Raw genomic sequence first — 6,550 nt, 5'->3', positions numbered from 1 at the left:
CCCCCTGGGAGGATTCCCAAGGCCAAGCTAAGGACTAGCTCTGGAAGCCGGCTTGACTGGCTTGTCCAGGGTCTTCTGGGGCCCTTCAGCCAATTAAGGCTGCATCCTGCTTGGGAGTTAGTTTGGTTTCATTTTCTTGCCAGAGCCTGTACATCAATTCCCAAGAGGTATTGTTCCAGCTTTATCAATCAGTGCAAACATCTTTTGTGGCTAACCTGACGTTTGCCACTATCAATGGAATCAAATCAGACGGGGTTTTCCCATCTCCAATCTTGCCGTCTCCAGAGCACCCATTTGCTTTTCTAGCACTCTTACTAACCCCCTTCTTCATCCAGGGGATTTAGGTTCCCAGCTTCTGAAGAAAGTTTAGATTTTCAGAAACAGAAGTTTGACATTTCAGTCATATAGATTATAATGAGCACAAGTCAGGCAGAAGAAACTTCAAAGGGGGAATGGGGGGCTCTAGCACAAGCCTGTGGGGACACCAATTATTTTCTGGCTCAGCCTTCCCCTAGAGCTGAGGGGAAGCACCTGGATGCAAATCTCTAAGCCAGTCCCTTGTCATTCTGAATTGCCCTTCTGGTGGAGAATGGCTGCTCTGCTCCTCCAGGAAGATCCAAAAGACTTCAGCAGGGCCAGTTCCGAGCTTCTCTGGAACTTCTCTGGCTAGAACACAACAGCCCTGCTGCTTGTTAACCCCCACTACCTCTTTGCTCCCAGATTTTCAGACGGTCCCCAGCCTCTGATGGCAAAGGGCCTGCTTACAGTTTTTTCACAATCTCAAAGAAGAACAAATCTGCCTCCCTCTCTTATTCCCAAACCCAGATAGGATAGCCAGCTTTACCCATCAGCAGTATGGGCTAGCTGCAAATAAGGGAAAAATGTTGTTTACCCAATAAGTTTGCCAACAAGTATTTCTTTAGGATTAACCAGCTGGCAAATATAATCATCAGATAGTAAAGAAGAAACTGGGAAATATCACTAATCATGTGGGAGCTGAAAGAATGACAACTTGAAACTTTTGGAAACAGAAAAAAAAAACATTTTTTATTTTTAAAAACACATCAAACTCAGAAACATCATCTCTCCCCTTCCCCCCACCAGATATCAAAACTCCCCAACAATCAAACTCAGAAACATCCTCTCTCCCCTTCCCCCCACCAGTGCAATAAACTCCAAAGTATAGATCAAAACTCCCCAACAACAATCTAAATCCCGTTTCAAGTAGATTTCCAAAGACATGTTTTCAATATCGCGAGAATCTGGTCACTCTGGCTTCAGTATCTCCTTTGCTTCAGTATTGGCTTCTAGGTTGCCTGAAAAGATAAAATGTTAAAGCATAAGTGAAAGATATGTGTCCATTTGATATACTGGAAAAACCATCCACGAACTGCAATATTTGGGGGGGGGTTGTATGTATATTTTAATCCAGCTATTCATTCTCTTCTGCCTATAAATCTCTTTTCTACTTCTAAATCCCTTTTTTTAATCTAAAAATCTCTTTTCTACCTATAAATGGCTTTTCTTCCTATAGAGCTGTTTGCTACCTATAAATCACTTTTCTTCCTATAAATCACTTTTCTACCTATAAAATTTCTACTATAAATCTATCTTTTCACTTATCTATCCATCATTATCTTTTTAATTAAGCATTAAGTGTATCTATTCAATCTATTTGTTTATCTTCTCTATCCCATTCATCCATCACCAGGAATCTATGTATCTAGTCTATCAGTCTATTTGTCCACTCATCCATTCTTCTATTCACATACTACTCCCTTTGCTGTCAGGATCCAACTGGGTTGTTGGGAAGAGAACATCACCTTTAAGTCAGAAAACTTTGGGTGTTCTCCGGCATGTCACAATGAGCATCACACAATGAGGTCTCCATGGCCAAGGTAAGCAAGTCAACTGCTCATCTGATGAGGATTGTGCTCAGGCTTTATGCGCAAGTCTTCTTTTAACAATATTTTTTAGGAAACCTCTTTATTTAGAAAACATATGGACTTCCGGACAAAGGAGTAGTGGCAGTAGTAGGAGGTGGAGGCGTAGAAGAAGTAGGAGTAGTATGAGTAGTAACAGTAATAGGAAGAGGAATAAAAGTAGTGATAGAAGTAGTAAAAAGAGTAGTAATGATAAAAGTAATAGTAATGGTAGTAGTATTAATAATAATAGGAGTAGGAATAATAGTAGTAGAAGAAGTAGTAATAGCAACAGTAATAATGATAGGAATAGGAGTGACACTAGTAGGAGTAGGAGTAGGAGTAGCAGTACTAGTAGGAGTAATAGAAATAGTAAAAGTGGTAGTAGAAATAATAGTAGTAGTGGTAGTAAAAGGAGTATTAATAGTAATAGGAGCAATGATAGTACTAGTAGCAGGAGGAAGAGATCTAGAAGGAATAATAACAATAATAAGAGTGGCAGTAATTGTAGTAGTTGGTGGAAGAGTAATAGTAGTAATCGTAGGAGTAATACTAATAGGAGTAGGAAGAGGAGTAATAGTAGAAATAGTAGTAAGAATAATAGGCGTAAGAGTACAAGTAATAATAGTAGTAGTAAGAGAATTATCTGACCTTTACACAGTGCTTCACCATCTCCCGAATTCTATAGATCATCTCCTCAAATGCTACCCCTAAGGCTCAGACCAAGTCTTGTGGGAACAGCCAGACTCTCCCATCCTTGGGCCAGGGAGATGCATGTCCTGTTATTTCGGGTTCGGTACCTGTGTTCCAGGCTTCAGGGAAGAAACGAGATCTTTCAACATTTTGGCTTCTGATATTGTCACCCCACCAACCACAAAGAGGATCTGGAGTGGATGGTCACCAGGATGAGGGCGGCTCACCTCTAACAGTCACCACAACAAGGATGGGGTCAGCCCTCAGAAGGGAATGCCAGGTTAATGTTGCTACAAATGAACTATATAAAATCCAAGAGAAAATATATGACTCATTAATGATCAAATACAGATCTTACATTAGGACACAATGTTGCTAGATTTTCACTGTGGAATCACAATTTTAGAACTGGAAATGTAGTTTCCTAGTGGTCATGGAGCTCAACTATCTCATTTAACATGTGAGGAAACTGAGGCTCAGGGAGTTTAAAGTGATAATATAAAGTCATGAAAGTAAGAAATAAACAGCAGAGCAAAATACCACTTGTTTAATGTTACTTTATTACAGTGTCTTTCCCCTACCCCATCCCACCACTTTTTTTTTTTTTTTTAAGAGTTAATATGTTTAGTTATAGGTTAGAAGATTGGAGTATGGAAACATACACACACATATATGGACACCCATACACCCATATATAATGAACACTTAGAGGTAACACGATAGTATTAACAGGATCTGTTTGAATCTTGTCTCTGCCACTTACAACTTGTATGCGCTTGAACAATATATTAACTATACTAAACCTCCTTGTGTCTCAGTGACTTTCTTTGTAAAATATGGAAGTAGAAACCCTGAAATATTGCTGCCAGTTCAAAATCATCGTTGCTGTGACTCTACTTGAAAACAAATAGTTCTCAGAGGCTTATCCTCTGTGGAGCAAACATGATTGTGTCATTCCCAATTTACAGAGGAGGAAATTGAGGCAAACACAGATTAAGTGACTTGCCCAGAGTCCTACAGCTGGTGTTTGAAATCAGTTGCTGATTCAAGGGAGGTCCAACAGTGTTATCCACTGAACCAGCCAGCTGCCTATAATTTTAGAAAAAGTCTTCATCTATATGTAATTGAATTTAACAAGCATTTATGAAACCTCTAATATGAGCAAGTCATCTTTTTTCTGGGAACCAGCCATAGGATGAGGAAAAAGAAAATAGTTTCCGAACTAAAAGAATTTGCTTTTGTTTGTTTGTTTGCTTTTAAGTGTAGGCTCTCTATTTCCCAGATTATTTGTACTTCTAGTTTATATATAGGGCTAGTCAGCAACCAGGCCCTACCTTGATCTCCTATTAACACTGACTGCAGGAGGGAAGCTGCAGGTACATTATCTCTATGTAGATGCTTTACCTTCATGAACAGGTTAAATCCCGTTTTAAGTCGATCCCGAGGCTTAAGATGCGTTCAATATCGCCAGCATCTGGTCACAACTGGTTCAGTATCTCCTCTGCTTCAGCAGTGGCTTATAGGATGCCTGAAAAGGTAAAATGTTACAGCATAAGTGAAAGATATGTGTCCAATTGATCTACTAGAATAACCATCCACAAAATGCAATTTTGGGGGGGCGTGGGGGAAGAGGGGAAGAAAGAGAAGTCAACAATTTCCCAAGCCAGATAGAAAGCAACCATTTTAGCTTCTATAATATTGAAGAATAAAATATAATAGTTTAATACTGACGTGAAGGCAGTCTCAATCTATGACAGCAGCCCTTGTTATCATGCTGATGAGGGCCCAAATGGATCTCTCTCTCCAGTAATTTATTTACTGATTTACCTAACCCTCCATTGACTCCTTCATTATCTATGTATAATTTAAGGCAGCTATTCATTCTCTTCTGCCTATAAATCTCTTTTCTACCTATAAATCTCGTTTCTTCTCCTAAATCACTTTTTTAACTATATACATCTCTTTTCTACCTATGTATCGCTTTTTTCATATAAATCTCTTTTCTAACTATAAATCACTTTTTTTCCTATAAATATCTTTTCTACCTATAAACTTTTCTACTATAAATCTATCTTTTCACTTATCTACCTATCATTATCTATTTAACTATGCATCAAGTGTATCTATTGAATCTATTTGTTTACCCTATCTATCCCATCTATCTATCAGCACTTATCTATGTATCTAGTCTATTAGTCTATTTGTCCACTCATCTATTCTTCTATTCACATACTACCCCCTTGGCTGTCAGGATCCAACTGGGTTGTTGGGGAGAGAACATCACCTTTAAGTCAGAAAACCTTGGGTGTTCTCAGGCGTGTCACAATGGGCATGACACAATGAGGTCTCCATGGAGAAGGTAAGCAAAGCAAATGCTCATCAGATGAGGGTAGTGCTCACCTGGTATGTGGGTTTTTTTTCTTTTTAAAAATTGTTTGAGGAAAGCTTTTTATTTACAAAACATATGAAGGGGTAAGTTTTTAACACTGACCCTTGCAAAACCTTCTCTTCCAACTTTTCCCCTCCTTCCTTCCACCTCTTCCCCTAGATGACAGGGAAGATGACAGGGGATTCACATGTTAAATATATGAAAATATATGCTTAATCCAATGTATGTAAAAATATTTATACAATTATCTTGCTTATGCATAGATTGTCTTCCTAGTTCTTTTTGTTGACATCATTTTCCCCAATAGAATATAAACTTTGCGGGCAAGACCATTTTGTTTTTACCTTTATGTCTCCAGGGTCTAGTGAAATATACGACCCCTAGTAAGTATGTAATATATGTTTGCTCCTTGTTTAATTGAGCTTTGCTGATTGAGTAGTCTAAGGAAGATGGATGAGGTGGGCTACCAGATGAATGATATGGTCACAAAGGACACAGGGACCAGAAACTGGGGACATGAGTAGAAGCACCAGCGGGAAAGGGAGCCAAGCCCACATATTGCTCTTGGGATGGAGCCTAGGGTTTGGCTGCAAAGCAGAAGGAGCTAGGGCCACGGTTAAGACCCCAGACCGCTTCATCCGGTACCTTTCATCATGTAGAATTTGGAAAACACCCCATTGAACGCTGCAGATCTAGAATCCCCTTGTTAATTAGGCCAGGGTTGTCTGTACAAGACAAGATCTGTTTCAATCTCGCCTCTATTTTGCTGACCTGTTGCCTCAGTTTCTTTAACTGAGAGAGTGGATATTAGCACCTACCTCCCAGTGATGTTCAGGAGAGAATATGTGTAAAGTGCTTAGCACAGTGCTTGGTACATAGGAGTTTAATAAATGCTTCTTTCCTTAATAAATATTGGTAAATCGGAAGTGATTCGAAGTGGAAAAATGGCAGAGCTACCAAGGAAAAACTCCAACAGTTCTTGCCCTCAAGAAGGTGGTTTTCTGTAGATGAGACCCTCCAAGCCCAAGCCCAGAAGTGGAAAGCCCAAGATGGAGGATGAGAAGGTGCTGTCAGAGAGCAATCCAGACCTCCTCCTCTTCCACCCCCTGGGAGGATTCCCAAGGCCAAGCTAAGGACTAGCTCTGGAAGCCGGCTTGACTGGCTTGTCCAGGGTCTTCTGGGGCCCTTCAGCCAATTAAGGCTGCATCCTGCTTGGGAGTTAGTTTGGTTTCATTTTCTTGCCAGAGCCTGTACATCAATTCCCAAGAGGTATTGTTCCAGCTTTATCAATCAGTGCAAACATCTTTTGTGGCTAACCTGACGTTTGCCACTATCAATGGAATCAAATCAGACGGGGTTTTCCCATCTCCAATCTTGCCGTCTCCAGAGCACCCATTTGCTTTTCTAGCACTCTTACTAACCCCCTTCTTCATCCAGGGGATTTAGGTTCCCAGCTTCTGAAGAAAGTTTAGATTTTCAGAAACAGAAGTTTGACATTTCAGTCATATAGATTATAATGAGCACAAGTCAGGCAGAAGAAACTTCA

Source organism: Sminthopsis crassicaudata, chromosome 6 (genome assembly GCF_048593235.1).
Source record: "Sminthopsis crassicaudata isolate SCR6 chromosome 6, ASM4859323v1, whole genome shotgun sequence".
NCBI classification, from domain to species: Eukaryota; Metazoa; Chordata; class Mammalia; order Dasyuromorphia; family Dasyuridae; genus Sminthopsis; species Sminthopsis crassicaudata.
The sequence above is the reverse complement of the archived record's forward strand: the minus strand, read 5'-3'. Positions refer to the sequence as shown.